At 39.3% G+C, this 26291-nt stretch overlaps 1 long non-coding RNA gene across 3 annotated transcripts in view; it reads right to left on the bottom strand.

Moving 5' to 3' along the window:
- LOC112579965 overlaps nucleotides 1-26291 on the bottom strand; it is a 73377-nt gene that overhangs the window by 13999 nt on the left and 33087 nt on the right. Inside the window, exon 5 of one of the 3 annotated variants that reach the window (XR_006545647.2) lies at nucleotides 24074-24135. The exons of the other annotated variants lie outside the window; for them this stretch is intronic. This is a non-coding gene — a long non-coding RNA (uncharacterized LOC112579965). The remainder of the gene's footprint in view (nucleotides 1-24073; nucleotides 24136-26291) is intronic. 3 annotated transcript variants of the gene reach the window in all.

Genomic DNA, 26291 nt, shown 5'->3' on the forward strand with positions numbered 1-26291 from the left:
GACCCAGGCTCCTCTGTCCATGGGATTTTCCCAGCAAGAATACAATATTACCTGTAATAAGTCAAATTACACACAGAACTTCCTCCATAGCCCCAAATATGTAAATCTGAGACAGAAGTAAAAACAAAAATCATTAAATCTTTTAAGAATCTAGTCACTTAAGAGAGAATATTATCACCCCAAATATTCAGTGGAAATTATCCAATTGAAAGACAGAATGTGTGTATGTGTGAGTGTGAGTGAGTGTGGGTGGTGGCGGGGGGAGATGGAGGAAGAGAATTCGGAAACAGCATCAGTAAAAAGAAATAGAAGTGGTTTTCATGAATAAAACTCTGAAAACACTTCACTCCACTTGTGCAAGAATTATGGATAGCAGCATTATTTTGCTGACCCAGCAAGATACTTGCTTAGCAAATCTCTTGACTACCTAAGAACACTCTGTCAAATTATTTAACTTGTTAATAACTTCTAAAAACAGAAAATTCTTGGCAGCCTCTTCGCTAAGAGGCATCGCTCTCATTTCAGAGCCCTCTTTGCTGCTCTCGCTGCAGTTACTACTCACCCTCATGCTCTTCAGTCTTCCTCTTCCCACCGTGGGCTCCAAATCCCAGTCTACCTACTTCTCTCTGTTCAAGAACCCACATCACAGCCCTTATTCTCATGTGTCCTTGCCCAGACTGAATACATTCAGTGGTTCCCTCCAATAAGCCTCTTGTCTCACCCCCTATAATTTATGAAAAGGAATTCTGTGCAGGTTTAAATGTAGTCTGTGCCATAACCAATTTAATTCAATAAATATTTATTGAGGGCCCACCTAGAATTGTGCTCTACACTGTGTGGAATATAAAAGAAATATATAGCACAGTCCCTCCTGTCAAGGAGTTTGCAATATTCCTGGGAATAAAGCTTGGATGCTGAAGTAATTACAGGATGCAAGATAGAATAGAGCAACGCAATAAAATTACGTAACCAAGACCAAAATATAAGGCACAGACAACATTATGTTTGGTCGGGGCTGGCAGGATGGAACTATGGGGAATTATTCATAGAGAAGACAGAACTTGAGCTTGTCCTTAAGAGATGCATGGGTTCGACTGGGTACAGTGGTGGAAAAAGGCACTTCAGGCAGTCTGAATAAAATCAGAGAGCAAGAACAGCAGGCAGGATATGTAAGAAGGGATTTGAGAGGCCAGGCTGACTGGAGAGAAGGGGATGGAGGTCGCCGAGTTGTGTTAGAAAAAGCTCCATGGAAAGAATACAGCAAAACCACAGAATGCCACGAAGGGCACAGTAACAAATCTGGACTTGAACTAACTGCTCTTCATTTCTCTCTATCTCTTGATGTTGACGCTTTAATTGTCAGCAGAGAATTCATTCATTGGCAACCAGCATGATGTGTTGAGAAGAACATGGGCTATGGAATGAGGAAACACTGCTCCTGCCCCTGTATGACCTTAGCAAGGTCATTTAAGTGCTCAAGCTCCAGTTTCCACAACTGTGAAAATGGGGATCTCATTGCCTGTCATAGGGTTGTTTTGAAAAATAAAGATAATGTGTGCAAAGTATCTTGTGGGTACAAATATATGGAATACTATATACATTATATTCACTCAGTAACTATTATTGAACATCTGCTGCTGCTGCTGCTAAGTTGCTTCAGTCCGACTCTGAGTGACCCCATAGACGGCAGCCCACCAGGCTCCCCTGTCCCTGGGATTCTCCAGGCAAGAACACTGGAGTGGGTTGCCATTTCCTTCTCCAATGCATGAAGGTGAGAAGTGAAAGTGAAGTCGCTCAGTCATGTCCAACTCTTCGAGACCCCATGGACTGCAGCCTACCAGGCTCCTCCGTCCATGGGATTTTCCAGGCAAGAGTACTGGAATGGGGTGCCATTGCCTTCTCCGATTGAACATCTACTCTGTACCAAACATTGTGCTCAGTACTAGGGATTTGAAACACATGGTAACAGTGCTTATTTTCAAGACATGAACAGATACAGTTTAAAACGACAGAAAGAGTAGCATCTTAAAGTCACATAAACTTGCTGGGTTTTGAATTGGGGGAAACTATTTCATTAGTCTGAGCCTCAATTTTTTCATAAGTGTGTGTGTGTTAGTCGCTCAGTCGTGTCCAGCTCTTTGATTCCGTGGACTGTAGCCCGGCTAGTCTCCTCTGTCCATGGGATTTCCCAGGCAAGAATACTGGAGTTAGGTGCCATTTCCTTCTCCAGTTTATCATCTGTATAATTGGTCTAATAGTATCTACCTTATAGGCAGACTTGAGAATTAAGTATAAATCTGTAAATAAATTAATATACTGCTTGATGATCAGAGGCAGTAAGTGATACTTCTTTTATAACGGAAAAGCAGACATGAAAAATCATAACAGTATTGGTAGGGAGTTAGAGAAGTTTTCATAGGTGACAAAGTCCCTGCGCTAACCTTAAAAATGAATAGTATTTTCTGAATGGGCATGTGTTGAGAGGACATTCCTAGAAGAGGAAATAGCATGGAAAAGGTACAGAGACATTAAAGTGACTGGCATCTTCTAAGACATGCAGGTATTTAAGTATTGCTAGTTCATAATCTCAAGGCAGGAGAGAGTCCAGAAGATGACAGTGGTCAGATAGACCCGTGTCAAATAATGAAGAGCCTGGAACATCACAGGAAGGGGTAGAGTCCCTCTCATAGCATCGGGGAGATGCTGAGTAGTAGGCTCACTGTTGAGTAGGAAAGTATCATGACCACCTTTGTAGGTAGGACACCTCTTTGCAGTGTGGAGGGACAAGGGCAGGAAAAGCATTAAGAAGGCTACTGAAAAATCCAGGGGAAACAAGGAGATGGAGAAGATGGGATGGTTACTTAAGATGTTTACAAGTTGGTTCCAACAGAATTAATTTTAGTTGGATTTTGGAGGAGGGTAATGCTGCAAAAGTGCTGCACTCAATATGCCAGCAAATTTGGAAAGCTCAGCAGTGGCCACAGGACTGGAAAAGGTCAGTTTTCATTCCAATCCCAAAGAAAGGCAAGGCCAAACAATGCTCAAACTACTGCACAATTGCACTCATCTCACACGCTAGTAAAGTAATGCTCAAAATTCTCCAAACCAGGCTTCAGCAATACTGAACCGTAAACTTCCAGATGTTCATGCTGGTTTTAGAAAAGGCAGAGGAACCAGAGATCAAATTGCCAACATCCGCTGGATCATGGAAAAAGCAAGAGAGTTCCAGAAAAACATCTATTTCTGCTTTATTGACTATGCCAATGCCAAAGCCTTTGACTGTGTGGATCACCATAAACTGTGGGAAATTCTGAAAGAGATGGGAATACCAGACCACCTGACCTGCCTCTTGAGAAACCTGTATGCAGGTCAGGAAGCAACAGTTAGAATTGGACATGGAACAATAGACTGGTTCCAAATAGGAAAAGGAGTACATCAAAGCTGTATATTGTCACCCTGCTTATTTAAATTATATGCAGAGTACATCATGAGAAATGCTGGGCTGGAAGAAGCACAAGCTAGAATCAAGATTGCCAGGAGAAATATCAATCACCTCAGATATGCAGATGACACCACCCTTATGGCAGAAAGTGAAGAGGAACTAAAAAGCCTCTTGATGAAAGTGAAAGAGGAGAGTGAAAAAGTTGGCTTAAAGCTCAACATTCAGAAAACGAAGGTCATGGCATCTGGTCCCGTCACTTCATGGGAAATAGATGGGGACACAGTGGAAACAGTGTCAGACTTTATTTTGGGGGGCTCCAAAATCACTGTGGATGGTGACTGCAGCCATGAAATTAAAAGATGCTTACTCCTTGCAAAGAAAGTTATGACCAATCTAGATAGCATATTCAAAAGCAGAGACATTACTTTGCCAACAAAGGTCCATCTAGTCAAGGCTATGGTTTTTCCAGTGGTCACGTATAGATGTGAGAGTTGGACTGTGAAGAAAACTGAGCGCTGAAGAATTGATGTTTTTGAACTGTAGTGTTGAAGAAGACTCTTGACAGTCCCTTGGACTGCAAGGAGATCCAACCAGTCCATTCTGAAGGAGATCAGCCCTGGGTGTTCTTTGGAAGGAATGATGCCAAAGCTGAAACTCCCATACTTTGGCCACCTCATGCAAAGAGTTGACTCCTGGAAAAGACCCTGATGCTGGGAGGGGTTGGGGGCAGGAGGAGAAGGGGACGACAGAGGATGAGGTGGCTGGACAGCATCGACAACTCGATGGACGTGAGTCTGAGTGAACTCCGGGAGTTGGTGATGGACAGGGAGGCCTGACGTGCTGCAATTCATGGGGTCGCAAAGAGTCGGACACGACTGAGTGACTGAACTGAACTGAACTGAAAGATGAACAACAGATCTAGGATGTTTTCCTTACTAGAAGGTGATGCATTTCTTGAGATTGAGAATGCAGATGGAAGCAGGTTTGGAGTAAAGGTGATACATCGTGTCTGGGACACGATGAATTTGAGGTGCCTGTGGAGCATGCAAGTAAAGATCTGGACATGCTGTTCTGGAGTGGAGACTGAAGAAAAGAGGTGGCTGTTGATGTCAATCTGGAGGTCGCTGACATGGACGGATGGATGGAAACAGCCACGAGGGCAGACTCACCCAGGGAAAAGGACAAGAAAAGTGGCGGCCCCAGTCAGGCCTTCTCTAGCTAGCCTTAATAACCGAGCTGCTCAAGGAGATGACACTCAAATCCTTTAGGGCAAAGACCTCAGAAATAGGGTATGCTTAGGTATGCCCAAGGTCAAAAACATCCATTTTCTGGCACACCTTTCCTCCACATGGTGTAAGTTTCATTTGTCTGAAAATAACCAGAGGGAGCTCATGGAGAGAAGCTCTTGGATACTGAGGGACTACATACAGGATGACAATTATAAACACACTGTCTCTAGAAAAGCACTTCATTTACAAAGCAGATTTGACAGCTCAAGTTGCTTTTTTGGCAGAGCGATCGGCCTGGCCCCTGAGCGACCTGGTGAGCTTCGATTACAGCTTTGATGCTAGCTGCACCACAGAGACCCCCTAAAAGGGGAGTGATAGATGGGGTCCTGTCAGGCTTCATTCCCTGGGTGGCCTTGAATCTCTGCCGTTATCTGTTACCCTGCCAGCGCTGACAGTGATGAACACAAGGCAGGCAGCTAACGACACCCCGATTCATTATCCAAAAAGAAGGGAGAGCAAGCAGAAATAAAGGGAAGGTGACTGGCATGTCGAAGCTTCATTCACATCAGTGCCATCTTCCTCCTACAGGGCTGAGTGGTGAAGAAATGATGGAGACCATTTGTCCCAAACAAGGGCTCCAGTGCTACTCAGAACAGAACAAGTCACAGCGAAACTTGCCCAGGAAGCTGTGCCCCGGCTTCTTCATGGCTAAGCTCTTCATAAACCTTTCAGACATAAGAAAAAATATTTAGAGGGCCTGAATTTTTTTCTCAGTCCACTTGCACTCTGGAAAAACATAAAAGAATCAAAGATACATAAAACCATCGATCTCTACTGCTTGCCCAGGCTAAATTGGTATTCATTCCAGAAGAGTACACAGTTTCTCTTTGTACAATAGTATTAAGCCTGTGAGTCAGCAATAGCAAATATTTCAGGCAGGCCTAACCATTGCTTCTCATAATAGACATTTATATCTTGAAGTGGTTTCTCCCTAAACAATATTTCATCAAGATTTTTTGTGTCAACTGGTAGACCTGATGGGAAATGAAGGCTTTTTTACTTACTTCATTGTCTCCTTTTTCTTATTAATGGGAGTCTTGTGATACCTAAAGACATGGTTATATATTCAATAAATACAACTTAAATTTAATGCCCAAAGAAAGCAAGATTTTTCATCTTAATTTAATCTATTTTAATCTAGAGTGTTAATCAGAGCACTGGTTTAGTGGGACATTAAGGCAAAGGAAGTTTTTAAAAAGAGGGGGAAAAGTTTCTGGTCAAATAGACTTGAAAAACCCTGGATTGACTACTTTGCTGCAGATTTCCTTCCTACTGGACTTCTTTTCAGACTCTTTAATATAGAAATGTACATTTCGACTCCCCTAAATAAAGTACAATCTCAATCTATATTTTCTTAGAATATTTGTATGGGATATACATCTAGACTAACATTACCTAGAACCACACTTTAGGAACTCTTGGTCTAGACTTGCCCACAAACTCCATCTTCTTGCTCATTTACCCCATCAACAAAATCAAATGATTGTCAAGCTAGATTCTAAGTATTTGGCAGAGAGAGACAGTCTATGGATGGAATAAACACTGAAGAAGATATGGTTTCTGCCCTCAAAGAATGCCTGTATCTTGTGCTATATCCTACCTTCATCATTCCTGCCCTCTGTCCTTGTCTTCCCTGTCTAAAAGAAAGCTTGGGGCAAAGAAGATGCTCAAGCAAAGGGAATGACAATAATCTTAAATTTGGAACAAAGGCAATGGAGGTGATTAATACACGGGTTTTATCCTCGCTCTTTGATAAAGATCAAATTTTCTTTCTAAAAACAGTAGCACAGACACTATCCTTTATTTGGGGGAGCGCTCCAATTTTTCACTATAAGTATGAATGAAAGTGGTCAGAGCTCCAGAATACCTAAAAACTACAGCATCAGTTAAAAAACAAAAAAGTACCAAATCTGAGAGTGAGCACAAAAGGATAATTCACTTCGATATTATAAGACATACTATATGTTTTTTGTTAAGTACCATGTTTCTTGTTATGTAAGACATATACACACTGGCAGTATTTCTCATGTTGGCTGTTCAGTTTATTCTAATAAAGGAAGCCACTAGTTATGTTCAAAATAACTGAGGAGAGCTGAAGTCTGGGCTTCAATACAAAACTAAAAAGTGATAGGAACTAATCAGTTTTGTTTATGAATGTTTGTTTGCTAATCAAGCCATGGAGTAAAGAAAAAAATTGAAAACAAACTGGAATTCTTATTACCCAAAGAATTTTAAACTAGTATCAAAAGCAATGTGTAAGCTGCAAACTTATAAAGACTAGAAATGGACTATACAGCCTCTGTGATCTTTTTCATCTTCAAAAAGCAATCAGGATTCAGGTGGGAAGAAGCGATCACCCAAGAACTAAAGTAATATCTGGGGGAGATGAAACCATCATTATAAATTAGAAGTAACCCACCATTCATTTTTCTGCTATCCTCGCTCCAGAAGAAAGCAGACTCTGAAAAAGCTAACTTCATTCCTTCCTCATGTGCTCTAGGAATTTAAAAGCCAATCAGGATGTTTTCTAAATAAAATGCCAAGGAAGGCACCTCCATTTTTTACCCCTTGTTGCTAGTGGCAGATTATTTGGATCCAGATGTCATGGAATTTACCAGAGATAGGATGACAATAATTCTGTGGCTTTTAACAGAATGAGTTTTCTCTTTCCACCATTCCATGTAAAATTCTCTTTCCAGTTTCCTACAACCAACTGTGTGCCTTTTACTTTTCCTGCAAAGGCATTTATTTCTGTCTGACCAGTCTGAATTGTTCTGTTGCCTTGCTACCCACCAGTGACAAATATACTCCTTCATTTCTGAGTTCTCCAAGAGCTGGAGGATTGATGGGTGTGAAGAAAGAACTGGGATCACCAAGGCAAGGGAGGAATTCATCTTATTAGTCTCTGATCCAGGTTAACCACCAGGGAGACAATATTTTAAACTCCAAAAGACTACTTAGAAGTTTCCAGAATTTCTCCAGAGACACAGATCAACAGACCAGAATAATCAAGAAAAGGGAACGAGTTTGCCAAATGCCACTCACTTGGTAGACTGTTTTACTTGAGTAAGCAAAAGACTTTTAATGGAATTATTTCAACCCAGTGAGAAAAGGAGCAGATCAACCCTCAAGGGAAGTACCTCCAAACTGCAGCTGAAGACAAAAGAAAGGGTGACATTTTCATTCCAGTCTTCAACCCTCAACACAGGGATGCAGGTGGCACCTGTTCTGAATGTGGTGCAGTTGATGAACAGCTTTCCCAGAGCACTGAGCAATCAGCGTCGTGTCCACTTAAAATAATGCACAATGATATGGGGGTCCTGGGCCCCATAATTCTGCAGATAACTCCCCTTCTCTTTCGGCTAGAAGTAACTGAAAATGAAAGCAGCCTGATTGCAGTGAGGGCTCCTTTGGCTTCTTTGATGTTTAAATAGTAGCCCCAGGGCCCAGAATTAACAGCTCCCCATCAGCAAAGCAGAGTCCTGAAGCAGGGATAAAAATTCAAATATTTAAAAGCAAGGCCAAATTTCTAAAAACAACAAAGGAATTATACAGGGTAGAGTCTGAGTAACAAGTGAACCTCCAGCTCCCAAGAACATTTCCCAAAATGGCTCCTTTATATTCATTGTAAAGCAGAGACATACAGGCTCACTGGATTTCTTCCTCTCTAGATGCCCCTGAGCTTGAAACTGAGAGTTCAGTCAGCCCCTCCAGCTCCCTCAGGGCTCGGCTCTTTCCCAATCCACTTCTGCCTTCAACTTGATAAGCTCTTCTTTTCTCGCCCCCTCTCTCCTCTCCCTGCTCCATCTCTTTCTCTGCTCCTCTTTACTCCTGTCAATCTCCCTCCAGGAGCCTCTCTTTTCCAGTTATGGCAGCCACGGAAGCATCCATAGGTGCCCAAACTTAGCTTAGCTGGCAGGGAGCCACGGAGGCTGCCCAAGAGAAGGGAGATCCTAAGAAAGTGTAAAACTCTGAGCTGGAACAAAGCATTTCTTTAACTTGAAGTCAAAAGCATTTTCCTTAGCCCTTGCTGCATATGCTGTATTGTTAACTTCTATCAAAGGGGTTCATATCTCGGGAATCACGGGAAAGTTTCAAACATGACTGATGGCTGGTCAAAAGAACATCCTCAGCGCGATAAGCCACAGAGAGGGTCTGTGCTGAGCCAGGGCGGGGCTGCCCGGCTGTGCCTTTCAAATTCCTTTCATCGCAATCGGCTACTGTAAGCACTGTAGGGTGAGAACAAGCCAGAACTTTGTGGAATATTCTTAACTGCTAATATGTAATCCATACAGCCAGTGCTAGCAGCCTGAGGATAAAAGATTTAAAGAAATGGAGACACAGGACTGGTTTTTTTTTTGAAAGGCAACTTGGAAGGAAAAAAAAAAAACAGTGAGAATAGTAAGATTTATGTTAACCCATTGGGAGCGCTCTGGAAATCTCTTTGATGAAGGATTGAGATTGCTTTGAAGCTGACTTTATTGAAGCAAAAAGTAAGTGTGGTGCCCAGGGACACGGGTTGACTGGGTCACTTATCAGTCTTCTGGACTTTGTGTTTCCTTTTTCTTGCAAATGCTGCAAGCTACCATACTCCTAAATGCTGCCCTACCAAAATATTCTCCCTCTGAAGAGGAGGCTTTATTTAGCCTTTGTAATTAGTAGAAACTTAACCAGCGGGACATATGTAAAAAGAACCCAGAAAAAAGAATACACAAAAACACACACATCAATACAACATGCAAGAGGTTACTAGAAAATCTTAACACTGTTACCCATATCCTTTCTTACTCTGAGCTCAGATTTCAAACATGTCGCTGCAGGAGCATGGGGATAAACCCAGAGGATATCACAGGGAGGCAAAAGTGGTTAGCAGTTTCCCCTGATAGAAGAATCATGGCGGGGCAAGTATGGCTTTAGGAGTGAGAAATAAAGATGGGGTTGGATAGAAAAAAAGAGAACAAACAGAGGGCTTTGAACCATCAAAGAATTTGCCTGGAACCGGGAATATAGTTTGTGTTAGTCGCTCAGTCCTGCCGACTCTTTGCGATCCCATGGACTGCAACCCGCCAGGCTCCTCTGTCCATGACATTCTCCAGGCAAGAATACTGGAGTGGGTTGCCATGCCCTTCTCCAAGGGATCTTCCTGACCCAGGGATCAAAGCCAGGTCTCCTGCATTGCAGGCAGATTCTTTACCATCTGAGACATCAGGGAATATAAAAGCTTCTCTTAAATAAGTAAGACTGCCAGTTTAGGGATCATGGGAGAAAGACTTAAAATTTTTTTTTTTAGTGAAAGAGGGAAAAAACAATGAATGACATAATGACTAGAAAAGGACATGCAGCTTATGATTAAGGAAAAGCTAATACTCTGGATTGTCCTTTCTAGCACGAGTTATTGACTATAGCTGTGCTAAGATGTTATTATAAATATTCTCTTCTATCCTTGTCAGTTGTGACCATAAAGTAATGAGGCTGATATTTTCTTGGTAAACAAACCACAGCTTATACATTTAAAGAGTGTTTATTTTCAAAGAGATCAATACTCCTGTTCTCAGATTTTAAAGTCCCTGATATCAGCAAACTATTTTCTTTGTGACTAGTGTTTTGCCTTTGAAGGCAGTTTCCAAAGGGAAGTCCCAGAAATGGTTCAAACAATCACACATCAGCCTCCATGGTATCACTGGAATTAGTGCTGAGCCTTCCCAGGTAATTCTTTAGAAAGACAATACTAATCTAGGGATACAAACTCAAGAACAATAGTACAGATGTCAGGCTCTGGTCACAAAATGAAGTCATAGAATTGCTGGAGCAGGAGGAACTAGTCCTCCTCTATAGTCCTTTCCACAGATACTGAGAAATATATTAATAGCAATCTGGTTCCACTGACCAATGAAGAAACCATAGTAGAAAATATGAAAGCAAGTATAGCAGAGAATCCACCTATTCAATCAATATAGCTCATAAAGCAAAAGGAAATCACTATGCTGTCATTTGTCCTGATAAAGACATATAAACACAGTGTACTCTCAGATGTTTAGCAAAAACAGATATGTCCCAGGGAGAACCAAAGACTCAACCCTGTGGCCAACATGGCTCCTAGGGAAATTGATAATAGCGCTAAATGGGTAAATGCTGAAACCCACTGCCTCCCCTCAGATTTCCCACAAGCGGGCAAGAACACTTTAAGACACAAAAACTTCAATATCTTAAATGAATAAACGTCTACACACAACTCATCCTTTCCCTATAGAAGGAAGCGGTCCGGGGACCTAACAGTAAACAGATATATCTCCTCTGCAGGAGGCTGAGCAGCACAATCCTACCCAACCTCCAAGAGTGTCAAAATGACAAATCTCTTGTTGTTTTATAATATCTGGGCCAGTTTCACGTATTTTATTACGATGTCCATCCACCACTGTTGGAGTTGCTTAGGAGTTGTCGACTCCAGTGCCTTAGAATTATGGTATTCTTATGTGGTCTATGGGAAAATAAATACAGGAAACACATAAACTTGGGAACAGTTTTTTCCCTACTATTTGCCACTCCAAACCCGGGTCTCCTGCATTGCAAGCGGATTCTTTACCATCTGAGCCACTAGGGAAGCCCAGTAATCTTATTGGTTAGCTGAAGCTTTTCCTCAAATGTGATGGTAGTAACTCAGTGTAAAATGTTGAACTGGGGCACTCAGAAGAGACCCAGAATTCAACACAAGAGATTAACATGATGGTAAATGTAATGAATCCAATGTTACATCACTTCTAAGGACTGGGAGGGGAGCAGGGCCCCAGGAGGGCGAGTCCCTGTGGCCACTGCAGGGGCCAGAGTCATAAAACTATCATAGGTGATTTCATACTTGAGGATAAATCACCAAAGTCCAAGAAAAGCACTAAGAATTATTTTGAGCAAGAAACGGTGTCTTTACCATCACTGGCCAATTTCTCTGATAAACCAAGATGATGCTTTCAGTTCAACCTAAATGGGTGTGTGCTTATACACCCAAAGAGAAATAACAGGATGAAACAGCCCTTGTTGAGCCTCCATCATGTGTCAGAAACTTTACATCATAATGACCCGGTGCGAGAAGAATCATTACCTCCATTTCTGCACATGAATCAGCTGAAGACTCAGAAGCCAAGTGATTTATCCAGTCACAGAGCTTGCAAATGGTGGACCCAAGATTCAAACCTGATATCTCTCTGCTATGTAAAGCTAGGTACTTTTCACATCCCCAAGCTCAAGTGACATCTAACAAGGGGTTGACAGTTGCTTCCTGCTTTCCTGAAGTCTGTACTTTGAAAATCCAGTTTTACAAAATACTTAAATTAGGAAAAAAATCTATTTTAAAAATAATTTGCCATTGAGCTCCTTCAGGAAAAAGCTCACGTGGAATATCTTAAATAAAAAGAATTTGTGTCTTGCATGAAATGGTGTATTTGTATAAACAGGGTCAATTTTCCTGATGCATCCCAAGTTTCCTCCCCCCTCTATCTCCTTACCCTTTTCCCCAACAACAACACTATCAACAGCCCCCCAGTAGTAACAAGCATTTAATAAAGAGTGGTCCTCAGGGGAGCCACAGGGCAGGGCATTGAAACAGGTGAAAACAATTGAGGAGAAGGCACTTGGTAATAACAGGGCAGGGTATATCTCCCCACGTCAAGCTCCCTTCTACACTATTGCTTTGACTCCCTTCCCCAGCCTCCCACTAGAAAGTTACACAGCATCCATTTTTCAGTATCAGGCTATCATTAAATAAAACATAAACTCTGTGCTCCACAGGGCCAGGATTGGGCTCCAAACAAAATCTAACATGCGAACAGCTCTTAAGGGTCCTTGGTTGCCATTCTGTTACCCCCATCACCAGCCTGTTTCAGATGCCTCATAACTTGTCCTCTCTGCCAGTGACTTGGCTGCAAAGCAAGTTGTTTTGAGCAGCAGATAACAACCTCCCTTGAAAGAAACTAGTGCAGCATTTTAGAAAATAGGGTCTATAGTAAATGTGGTCATGGAATCACACAGCAACCTCTCAGGACTCGTTTCCTTCAGCATCGCCCTAATGATGCTGCTTACGGCCTAAATGATGGAGAATGGCTCTCCCACACCCCCTAAGGTCTATGATGCCCCAGTATTTTCTGATATAGGGAAAACTGAAAGGATGACAGCACCAAAGAACTTTCTCCTGGTTCAGAGAGAGAGTTTGAGGTCACCTGGAGAGGGGCAGTCTATTGATGCTTTGAGCAGTAATGAGACTTGAGAGATTGATCTGCCTTCAGGCAAAGACTCCCCTAAACTACCCAGGATGAGACACTGGCCTATTTTAAACACTTCCTAAGAAAGGGGGTTCTTAACTCTTCCCTTCTGTACAGGAATACAGAGAGAAATGGAAAGGGAATTCATTTACATCTCAAATCAGTACATGTGTGAGTCAACATAATTGGCCAAAGAAAATCTGATCCCATGATACCAGGTAAGTTATCCTTAAATCATTCATCATGAAAGTCCTTTCCTATCTATTGCCTAATTATAGGATCTGAACCAAGGAAATCCTACCAAATAATTTCCTTGATCAAAATTCTTCTATGGCTCCTTGTAATTTAAGGAATCTCATGTAAAGGAGACTGAAGACAGAAATCCCTTTGACACTTACCAGGCATGCTTTCACTTAGGGCTTTAACGCTTTCCATCCCCAGAAAGCCTATGGCTCATTCCCTCACTTCCTTCATGTCTATACGCAAAGGTCAATTAAACCTTCCATTACTATCCCATTAACTGCAACACACACACACACACACACACACAAACACACACACACACCCTGTACCCTCTCACATTGTTTCTCTATAGATGTATCATCACCATCACCATCCAACACAGTATGTAATTACATCTTTTTTATTGTCTATCTTCCCCTATCAAAATGTCAACTCCAAGAAAAAAGAATATTTTGGTCCATTTGCTCAATATGTTTGAGATCCATAGCTATTAAAATAGAGACTGAGCCTAATATATAGTAAGTGCTCTAACATGACCGGTGAGAGAACTGAATGAACATGTAGCTTACTGCAAGACTTAGAGTCTCAGAGTTTTGTATAAGCTAATAGATGATTACCTTTTTCAAACAGGATATGAACTAATAAATATGCAACAGTTATTCCTAGTTAGGATTCTTACCTCTAATTCTCTTTAAGAACCTGAAATGGTGGGTTTGCAGCCGTGATTCCTGGAACCTTGGCACCCCTCTAAAACATGTCCTCTTCCCCCCAAACCCCTGTTGTAGAGCCACAAGAGGGAAGACCAAAAAGCCAAACATCTGGCTTCCCGGAGCCTGCTTCAGTTATCTGTCTTATGCACTGGCATTTTCTGTAAGATGCTACCAGGGAGGAAACTGTCCCGTTACTAAAAACAGAAAAACTCGAGCCTGGACCATGAGACAGAAAAACATGAAAAGACATTGGATAGAGTGTCACAGAAATATGAATATTTATAGAGCATGTATTGTGTTCTCAGCTGTGATCTGGACATTGGGAATACATAGAAAAGCAGAACATAGCCAAACTCACGTTCAACCAAGTTCACATAACAAATAATATTTTCAGAAATTCTGGAAAATCAAAGGATCACTGAGGAAGGATTTCAGAGATATGTCCTTCCAGAGGCACTTGCTGGTCTTTTTTCATTGAAATATAGCTGAAATAAATATGTGCTAGTTTCAGGTATGCTACATAGTGATTTGACATTTGCACACCTTGTGAAAGGATAACCACAGTAAGTCCAATAACTATCTATCTCCCTGCAAAGCAGTTACAATATAATTGACCATGTTCCTTATGCTGTATATTACATCCCCATGACTTATTTATTTTATAACTGGAGGTTTAAAATTCCCTTCACCTATTACTCCCACCCTCCCCCTCCCCCATCTCTAGTTACCACTCATTTTGTTCTCTGTATTGATGAGTATGTTTTTGTTTGGCTTGGTTTGTTTTTTAGATTCTATATATTAGTGAAATCATATTTGTCTTCCTCTGTCTGTCTTATACCACTTAGCATAATACCCTCTAGATCCATTCATGTTGTTGCAAATGGCAAGATGCCATTCTCTTTTGGCTGAGTAACATTCCATTGTATGCATAAACCACATTTTCTTTATCCATTCATCTGATGGATACTTAGGCTGCTTCCATATTTGGCTATTGTAAATAATGTTACAATGAACATTGGGGTACATACATCTTTTTGAATTCGTATTTTTGTTTTCTTCAAGTAAATACTCAGAAATAAAATTGCTTGATCATGTGACAGTTCTATTTTTTATTTCTTCAGGAACTTCCAGTGATATTTTCCAATCTGCTAAGTTTTAAAGACAGTTGTTAGGCAGGCAAAGCAAAAAGAAGACTGACTTTCACTTTGTGACTTTAAATAAGACTTTAATCTCGTTAGGAATTAGTTACTCCAACTCTAAAAAGAGAGGCTTCAAAATTAGCTATATGTAAAGTCCCTACAAAATTTAAGGCTATGTATACAGCTTCTCCTACTTGTCCTACGACCAGATAACAGGAATCATTTGTTTCATGGAATATTGCTGAACATCAAATGTTTTGGCCAATTCATCTGAACATTAAGAATGTATGTGGCACATCATGATGATCAGTTGTCCCAAGGACAGTCATTTAAATTAATTGATGTTTTCTTCTATATATGAGGGATTTTTATTGCATTGTCCAGATTCAATTTCAATAATTCCATCATAACTATCCTAAATATCAGTTATGACGTTATCTTAAAGTAAGTATGGAATTAAAAATTTTATTGTTCACTATTAGCATCAAGTTTGTTTTTACATTTAAGATAAGACATCCTTTCACATTTAACATATTGAACAAGGAAGCAGAGCTCTCTAAATCTGTTAAATTTGGAACTAGGGAAAATTTCAAGACATTTTACTCCTCCATACTTTCAAATCATAACTAACATGTCAGCCAGGAATTTTTTAACTGTCATCAGCTACCAAACTATCAAAAGTTAACAGGTTGGCATGACGATAATGAGTGGAATTCCAAAGTATAACTGCCTGGGGAATGTCTGTGTTGAGTCTGTAGATGTGTATAAATCTCGTTACATTCATGGTACCCAAGAACCTAGTCCCTACACAGAAGCATTAACAAAAATGACTTAGTGGCAAAGAAATCAAATTAACAGCAATACTTCTAAACATAAATACTAGGTTGTCCTCAATTTTAAGAGAAAATAGGGAGAAAGTGAAAGAATATGAAAAGAGATGTTCTTATATTATGAAGTATGCAATGGATTTAATTTATAGTTCTAGTGATGTCTGGCTATATGACTGTGAATAAGGACTGTTTTATTTTAGGACTGTTTTCCTCATTTATCAAATGAGAGTAATAATACCTATCCAACTGGGGAAAACCCAAATGTTCACCAGCTGATTAAGAGATAAACAAAATGTGGCTTATCAATAAACAAAATAAGAAATTAAAGTGGAGAAATCACAAATGATATCACAGAGACACAAAATATCATAAGAGAATGCTATAAACAGTTATATGCAAAAAGTTGAACAAACTAGAAGAAATGGATAAACTTCTAGAAACACACAATCTTCCAAGACTAAATAAGGAAGAAACAGACAATCTGAACATACAAATCACTGGTAGTGAAATTAAATTTCTAACTTAAAAACTCACAGCAAACAGAACTCCAAGACCACACAGCTTCATAGGGGAATTCTACCAAATATATAAAAAAAAATTAGATAATATCTATCCTTCTCAAACTATACCAAAAATATTGGAGTGGAGGTAACACCCAAATTCCTTCTAGGAGGTCACAGTTACCCTAATAGCAAAAGCAGGAAAAGAAAACACACACAAAGATGCAAAAATTCTCAATAAAATATTAACAAATCAAATTCAATTATATATATAAAGGATCATATACCATGATCAAGTGAGATTTATTCCAGGGATGCAAGAATGGTTCAATATCTGCAAATCAATCAATGTAATATACCACATTAACAAAACAAAGGATAAAAAAAACACATGATCATCTAAATAAATGCAGAAAAAGCATTTGACAAAATTTAACATCCATTCATGATAAAAACTCATCAAAGTTGGTATAAAGAGAATATATCTCAACATAATAATGTCCATTTATGACAAACCAACAGCTAACATCATACTCAATGGTGAAAAGCTGAAAGTATTTCCTCTAAGATCAGAAATAAGACAAGGATGTCCATCCTCACAACTTTTATTCAATATAGTACTGGACTTCCTCCACAGCAATCAGGCAAGGAAAAGAAATAATAGGTATCCAACTGGACAAGAAGAAGTAAAACTGTTACTATTTGCAGATGATATGATGCTATTTAGAGAAAACCCTAAAGTCTCCACCCAAAAACTGTTAAAACTAATAAGTGAATTCAAGAAAGTTGCGGGATACAAGATTAATACACAGAAATCAATTGGTTTTCTATACACTGGTAATGGACTATTGGAAAGAGAAAGCAAGAAAACAACCCTGTTTAAAATTGCATCAGGACTTTTCTGGTGGTCTAGTGGTTAAGACTCCACAATCCCACAGCAAGAGGTATGCAGGGTTTGATCTCTGGTTAGGGAACTAAGATCCTGCATGCTATACAATGCAGCTGAAACTAATTAATTAAAATGGCATCAAAAGAATAAAATATCTATGAATAAACTTAACCAAGGAGGCAAACGACATACTCTGAAAATTACAAAACACTAATGACAGAAACTGAGGTCAAAACAAAGAAATGGAAGAATATCCATATTCATGAATTGGAACAATATTGTTAAAATGTCCATACTACCTAAAGAAATCTACGTATTTAATGTGATCCCTATCAAAATACCCATGCCATTTTTCACATAACTAGAAAAAAAATCATCCTAAAATTTATGTAGAACCACAAAAGATCCCAAATAGCCAAAGCAATCTTGAGAAAAAAGAACAAAGCTGGAGGTATTATGCTCCCTGGCTTCAGACTATACTAAATGTGTGTGTGTGTTTGTGTGTGTGTGTGTGTGTGTGTGTGTGTGTGTGTGTGTGTGTGCTCAGTCCTCATTCGTTTCTAACTCTTTCTGACCCTACTGACTGTAGCCAGCCAGGCTCCTCTGTCCATGGGATTTCCCAGGCAAAACTCCTGGAGCAGGTTGCCATTTCCTCCTCCAGGGAATTTTCCAGACCCAGGGATCAAACCTTAGTCTCTTATGTCTCCACTTTGGCAAGAAGATTCTTTACCACTGTTCCACCTGGGAAGCCTAGACTACGCTACAGACTACAACAGTCAAAACAACACTCTACTGGCACAGAACAGACACATAGATCAACAGAACAGAAGAGAGGCTCAGAAATAAATCCATGCACTTATAGTCAGTTAATCTAAAACAAAGGAGGCAAAACTATACAACGGAGAAAAGACAGTCTATTCAATAAGCGCTGCTGGGAAAACACAGCTACATGTAGAAGACTGAAATTAGAACATTTTCTCACACCATAAACAAAAATAAACTCAAAATGTATTCAAGACCTAAATATAAGATACGGCACCATGAAACTCCTAGAAAAAAACATAAGCAGAATACTCTTTGACATAAATTACAGCAATATTTTTTAGGATCACTCTCCCAAGGCAAAAGAAACAAAGCAAAAAATAAACTGGATCTAATTAAACTTAAAAGTTTTTATAAAGCAAAGGAAACTAACAAAATGAAAAGAAACCTACTGAATGGGAGAAAATATTTGCAAATGATATGACTAATAAGGGAGGATATCAAAAATATTAATATATAAAACAGCTCATACAACTCAATATCAAAAGCACACACAACCTGATTTTAAAAATGGGCAGAAGACCGGAACAGACATTTTTCCAAAGGAGATATACAAATGACCACAGGCATGAAAATATGTTCGACATCACTAGTCATTCAGGGAAATGCACTTCCAAGGAACAAGATACCACTTCACACCTGTCAGAATAGCTATCATCAAAAAAAACCCCACAAATAACAAATGCTGGCAGAGATGTGGGAGAAAGAAACCCTAGTATCCTGTTGATGAAATGTTTATTGGTGCAACCATTACGAATAACAGCATGCAAGGTCCTCAAAAAACTAAAAATAGAACTACCATGCGCTTAGTTGCTCAGTCAATCGACTCTTTGGGACCCCAAGGACTGTAGCCCACCAGGCTCCTCTGCCCATGGGGAATCTCCAGGCAAGAACACTGGAGTGGGTTGCCATGCCCTCCTCCAGGGAGAACTACCGTATGATCCAGCAATTCCACTCTTAGGCATAAATCCAAAGAAATCAAAAACCCTGCAATTTGCTCCCCAATGTTTATAGAAGCATTATTTACAATAGCCAAGATATGGAAGAAACCCAAGTGTTCATCAACAGATGAATGGATAAAGAAAATGTGAAAGACAGATAATCAGTATACTCGGCCATTAAAAAAGAATGAATTTTTGCTATTTGTAATGACACGAATGGACCTGGAGGATATTATGCTAAGTGAAATAATCAGACAGAGAAAGACAAATACTGTATGATATCATTTATATGTGGAATTTTAAAAATAAAACAAGTTGGTGAATATAACAAAACAGAGTCACAGATAGAGACACCAAACTAATGGATAGCAGTGGGGAGAGGAAGTGGGGAGGGGCACACTCAGGGTAGGGGATTAAAAGGTGCAAACTACTTTTGTAGTGTGTATAAAATAAATAAGCTACAAGGATATATTGCACAGCACAGGGAATATAGCCAACATTTTATAATGACTATAAATGGAGTTTAACCTTTAAAAATTGTGAATCACTGTACTGTACACCTGTAACATATAACATTGTACAGCCACTATATGTCAATTTTTAAAATCTCCCACAAAACTATGTGGTATATCCATACAATGGATTATTAAACATTAATAAAAATAAGGTACTAATACATGCTACAAAATGGATGAACCTTGAAAATATTATACTAAGTCATTCACAAAAGGCCACATATTAAAAGAAAAAAAAAAAGGCCACATATTAATGATTCCATATGTATGAAATGTCCATAAAAGCCAAATCTGTAAAGGCAGAAAGTAGATTAATGGTTGTCTAAGGTTGAGAAATAAAGACATGGCGAAGTGACCATTAATGGGCATGGGACTTGGGGGAGGGGTAATGAAAATAATCTAAAATTGAGGGTGCTGATGGTTTCCCCACTCCATGAACATAAGAAAAACCACTGAACTGAACACTTCAAAAGGTAATTGAATGCAGCCATAAAAAAAGAACAAAATAATGCAACTTGCAGCAACATGAATGGACCTAGAGATTATATTAGGTGAAGAAGTCAGACAGAGAAAGACAAATATATAATATCACTTATATATAGAATCTACAAAAAGGATACAAATGAACTTATTTACAAAGCAGAAAGAGAGTCCCAGATGTAGAAAACAAACCTAAGGGTACCAGGGGTTAGAGGGGGAAAAATAAATTGGGAGACTTGGATTGACATATATACATTACTACTTATAAAATAGATAACTAATAAGGATCTACTATATAGCACAGGGAACTCTATTCATTACTTTGTAATGGCCTATATGGGAAAAGAATCTTAATAAGAGGTGATATATGTATAACTGATTCACTTTGCTCTACACCTGAAACTGATACATTATAAGTCAATTATACTCCAATAAAAATGAAAATAAATAAATAAGAAAAAAAGGTAATTGTATGTTGTTTGAATTATATCTCAATAAAGTTGTTATTAAAAAATAATACCAGGACATCTCTGGTGGTCCAGTGGTGACGAATCCATCTTGAAATGCAGGGGATGCGGATTTCATCCCTGATCAGGGAACTAAGATTCCCACATGCCTGGAACTAAGCCTATGCCCCACAGAGCTGACAAGCGGCAATGACTGAGCCCATGTACCACAGCTAGAGAGTCTGAGGGCCGCAACAAAAGATTCTTGAAGAAACACCTGGATCCCACATGCTGCAACCAAGATCTGAGGCAGCCAAATTAATTAAGTAACTGAAAAGTAATCCCTATCAGATTTGTTGCAAGGAGTAAACAATGTAAGATATATGAAAGCTCTCCATTAAGAACATTCTATGTTATGTAAACCATATGACTGACTACATTTAAATTTTCCTTGAAAAAGGTTTTCTGATGCCATCCTGTCAATATAATGATATTTAAGAATAAGCCTAAAACTTACCAAAGGAGTCACTATCTGTGCATGTTCTTAAATTAGCATATTTAACAAACCTGAAGCCTGGCCCCAAGATACAGTGGTAGGCCAGGAGTCTGTCCATCTCACTCAGATCTTGTATTCCATCTCCACTGCTAAAATTTGGGGCAACAGTCACTTTAGACTTTGTCAAATTTCTGAAAGGCTCACTACTTGCTATCTTACTCTGAACATAAGCCAATAAACAGACAAGGATAAATGTGCTGCAAGGAGGTTTTGACATAGGAAATTTAATGTGCAAACAGAGGGGACTAGGTGTACATAAAGCAGAAAAGTTCAAGAGAGATTTTTCTTGTGACATAACCATGTTGATTCCAATTCAGAAGCCCATTTTCCCTTGAATTTGGAGTATATCCTGGTGAACACAGCTTTCTCTTGTTTCACTTAACAACTGCTGTTAAAATTTTAGTGACAGAATGAGAAAGCCATTCAATGGAGATTGCCAAATGTCTAATTAAACGATGCTGAAAATCAAAGGAGGAGAATCCAACTGCTAAATATAATAAGCTCAGGCATAAAATCATTGATGAAAAAAGAAAACAGCACCTTCACTTTGTCAAGATGGTGTGATTGTATTAGATATCTTCTGTGATTGTCCATTGACTAAGTTCATTAGGACCAGTATCAACTACCTTAGTTTCCACTCCATATTGATTTCACATCTGATCAAGCTAAGAGCCAGAATTACTGAAAACTCATTATACTAGAGGAAGAAAAGGAACTGAACCTGTCTTCCTAAAATTTAAAATAGAAAAGCCATAAAATATAAATTGGTTACCTGAAAATTCTAAAACTACATCTAAACCAAAGACACCTAAACAAAGTTCAAAGACAAGAACCAGACTGTGAAAAATATTTGAAACAAATATGAAAGACAAAATGCTTATATCCCAACTATAAAAAGAACTTCTAAACATTAATAAGAAAAAGGTGATCCAGTAGGAGAATATAATAGGCAACTGGTTGAAGAGAAACGTCACTGTTCAGTTGTTAAGTCAGGCAACTGGTTGAACAGAAACGTCATTGTTCAGTTAAGTCATGTCTCACTCTTCATGACCCCAAGAACTGCAGCATGCCAGGCTCCCATTCTCTACTATCTCCTGGAGTTTGCTCAAATTCATGTTCATTGAGTCGGTGATGCTATTTAACCATCTCATCCTCTGCAGCCCCTTTTCCTTTTGCCTTCAAACTTTCCCAGCATCAACGTCTTTTCCAATGAGTCAGCTCTTTGCATCAGGTGGCCAAAGTATTAGAGCTTCAGCAACAGTTCTTCCAATGAATATTCAGGGCTGATTTCCTTTAAGATTGACTGGTTTGATCTCCTTGTTGTTCAAGGGACTCTCAAGAGTCTTCTCCAGCACCACAATTTGAAAACATCAGTTCCTCAGCACTCAGCCTTCCTTACGGTCCAGCTCTCACATCCACACATGACTACTGGAAAAACCATAGCTTTGACTATACAAACCTTTGTGGGCAAAGTGATGTCTCTGCTTTTTAATACGCTGTATAGGTTTGTCATAGCTCTCCTTCCAAGGAACAAGGGTCTTTTAATTTCACGAGTTCAGTCACCATCCACAGTGATTTTGGAGCCCAGGAACATAAAATTTGTCACTGCTTCCACTTTTTTCCCTTCTATTTGCCATGAAGTTATGGGACCGGATGCCATGATCTTAGTTCTTTGAACGCTGAATTTTAAGCCAGTTTTTTCACTCTCCTCTTTCACCCTCTTCAAGAGACTCTTTAGTTCCTCTTCACTTTCTGTCATTAGAGTGGTGTCATCTGCTTATCTGAGGCTGATATTTCTCCCGGCAATCTTGATTCAAGCTTGTGCTTCATCCAGCCCAGCATTTCACATGATGTCCTCTGTATAGAATCAAATAATCAGGATGACAATATACAGCCTTGACGTACTCCTTTCCCAATTTGGAACCAGTCAGTTGTCTCATGTCCAGTTCCAACTGTTGCTTCTTGCCCTGTATACAGGTTTCTGAGGAGACAGGTAAGGTGTTCTTTAAGAATTTTCCATAGTTTGTTGTGATTCACACAATCAAAGGCTGCGTGGAAGAGGAAATACAAATGGCCAAGAAGCATATGACAATAAGTTTGCCCTCTCTAATAACCAGGGATATATAAACTAAATTACTAGGGATATTTTACAGTGATCAGATAAGAAGAAATGTTAACATTTGAGAATACCCAGCATTGGCACGGAGAAGGCCATGGCACCCCACTCCAGGACTTTTGCCTAGAAAATCCCATGGACGGAGGAGCCTGGTAGGCTGCAGTCCATGGGGTCGTGAAGTGTCAGACACGACTGAGCGACTTCACTTTCACTTTTCACTTTCATGCTTTGGAGAAGGAAATGGCAACCCACTCCAGCGTTCTTGCCTGGAGAATCCCAGGGACGGGGGACCCTGATGGGCTGCCATCTATGGGGTCGCACAGAGTCGGACACGACTGAAGCGACTTAGCAGTAGCAGCAGCAGCAGCATTGGCAAGGTTTTACAGACAGAAGGATTTATTCACCAGTGGTGACCTTGTGAATGAGAACATTCACTTCATACCACCTGTTAAAATTTTAAATGTTCATATGGGGGGTATGAACATTAAGAAACCCTAACCCTAACCCACATGTTAAACGTTAAGATATCTATTCATTTAAAAAAACACTCTAGTACAGGCAAAGATGTTCACTACAACAGAAATCATGGACTTATTAAATAAAATTGATGTATAGTTAAGATGTGGAATATTATATGGTAGATAAAATGAATAGACTAGAGTACATAAACTGACGTGTGTGTATGTCACCACTGATGGTTTTGTTTTAATGTAATTTCCATAAAATACATGAAATATAATGTGAATATATTATACATAATATAATGTGAATGTTTTTCATGTTACAAAAAAATACTATACATGTCACAGAAGTACATATATATGTATGTTAGTGCAAAAAACAACCATGTGGAAGAATATAAAACAAACTCATGATTATGAACGCCAAAAAGGGACTGCCACTTACAAGAGGGAGGGCAGATTTAAATGATCATCAAAGAGGACTTCAGCTCAATCTAAAATGTTTTCCTAAAAAACAAAAAAGGAAAATACAGTCAAGTGTTTCTTGGATATTATTTTAAGAAGATGCTTAGGATAAAGCCAGAACAGAAGTCTATCAAAATGTTCAAGCACCTTGCTTGATGATGGATACATTTGGCGTTGTTATTTTCACACATACAAGGATGGTGGGTACCGGGAGCTGGGTATGTGTAGATGTGTTTTCCAAATCTCTCAAATTTAAATAAAAAAGGGTAGAAAATGTGACTACTATAGTTTGATATTCAGTCATATAGAATAACAAGCCCAAATGTAAGGCGGGCCTAATTTCAATGTGATAAAAGCACCTTGCATATTATAACCCACTAACTAATCCACTATTATCCATTAGATTAAACATTGGATTAAAAACTTTATTAAGTTTTAAGCTTTCACCTTAGAAATCAGAGAACAGACCTTTGAAGAAATGAGCTGAACCAGTAGATTTTTTGTGATTAAATATTACTACATAATTTGTCTTAAACACTTCTCCCTTTTAAAATGTCAAGATAATTATATGTTAAATATTACCTTAATAAGCCCTAGAAATTCAGATTTTAATTACAGAAACTTAGAAAATGTGAGTGTCTAGCCTCACATCATTTAACTCTGGCCTCAAGGAATTTGCAGGTTATGCCAGAATCCTTCATTACCTGGTTACACACTAGTGGACAATATGACATTTTGCATGGAAATGATATAGGATAATATGATGGAAAATAACTGCACTTTCTCTATTGTGCTTCTCCTGTAAGGCTATAAATAAGTTGAATTGTGCTCCCTTGATTTACGTTTATGACTATTATGATGATGATTTATTTGAGGTTGAGGGCTGACAGTGTGCCGAGTGCTATACCAGACTCATAAGAAGAAATGGTTATGCCCCAGAGGCTTACATACCAAGACAAACAATTCAGTCATAAAACACACCAGCTAAGAGATGCTTAATCTCAGCAGTGCAATGCTTCTTGGAGTTTATACGTAGGTGGAGAAAATTCTCTCCAACTGGGGGAAGGAGGTTAATGCTCTTTGAAAGACTTTGAGGGCCAGTTTTCAATAGAGATTTCATATGGGGGTAAAGAAACATCAAAGTGCATGCTCTGAGAGCATAATAAAGGGGATAATCGATGGAGGGTTCCCCAGCAAACAAAGAGTTTTAGGTATTGAGTTAGGTATGGTGGATATAAGACTGCCCTTCAAGGACCTCAATCTAATGGGCATACTCAACTGTACGAGTCCAGGTAGGTTCAACGTACTGTTTTTATACAACCATCTTAAATCTTTTCTGGAATAATATTGGTTATGGACATCTAACTCTCCAGCCCAGTGTTTCAAAACATATATTTTTAAAGAACACTAAGTTTAGAGGATGTTTTTAGGTAGGGCAAAGTTTGAAAACCTGTGGATAAACAAACTTGAGAAATGCTGGGTTAAAATGAAACAAGTATCTCTATTGCAAGAATTCTCAGAGTCATCATGAAAACTGTGGATCTCTGAGTCTGAGTGCAAAATAATTTTGGTAGAGTATTTCACAGGATCAGTACTGTGGAAAATACACATCAGGAAATAACAAGGTTGGTGGAAGAGAGAATGAAAGAATGATTTAAAACATTTTGTTTTAATCATGATGGTTGCTGTAGTTCCTTGTTTTCTGATTTACTTGCTCAAAAGACACAATGTGCTCCAGTGTCTCTTCCAGCTCAGCTAAACAAGGCACAATGCTTTTCATCACCTTCCAAATGTGGTTAGAAGGATAACAGGGGTAGAATAAGGCACAATAAATAGATCTACACATTTAGCCTCCAAGATGGTCCCCAATAATCTCTGCCTCCTGGTATCCCACCTTTGGGTGGTCCCCTCCCACAGTAAATAGGGCTGACTTCTGTATGGGGATTCCCAGGTGGTAGAGTGGTAAAGAATCCACCTGCAATGCAGGAGACGCAGCTTTAATTCCTGTGTCGAAATGATCCCCTGGAGGAGGACATAGCAACCCGCTCCAGTATTCTTGCCTGGAGAATCCCATGCAAAGAGGAGCCTGGCAGCCACAGTCCACAGTGTCACAAGGAGATAGACACAACTGAAGTAACTTAACACACACGTGTAACCAATAGAGTACTTGGAAGCAATGAAGTGCAGCCTCCAAGACT

The sequence above is a fragment of the Bubalus bubalis genome, chromosome 17 (assembly GCF_019923935.1).
Source record: "Bubalus bubalis isolate 160015118507 breed Murrah chromosome 17, NDDB_SH_1, whole genome shotgun sequence".
In the NCBI taxonomy this organism is placed as follows: domain Eukaryota; kingdom Metazoa; phylum Chordata; class Mammalia; order Artiodactyla; family Bovidae; genus Bubalus; species Bubalus bubalis.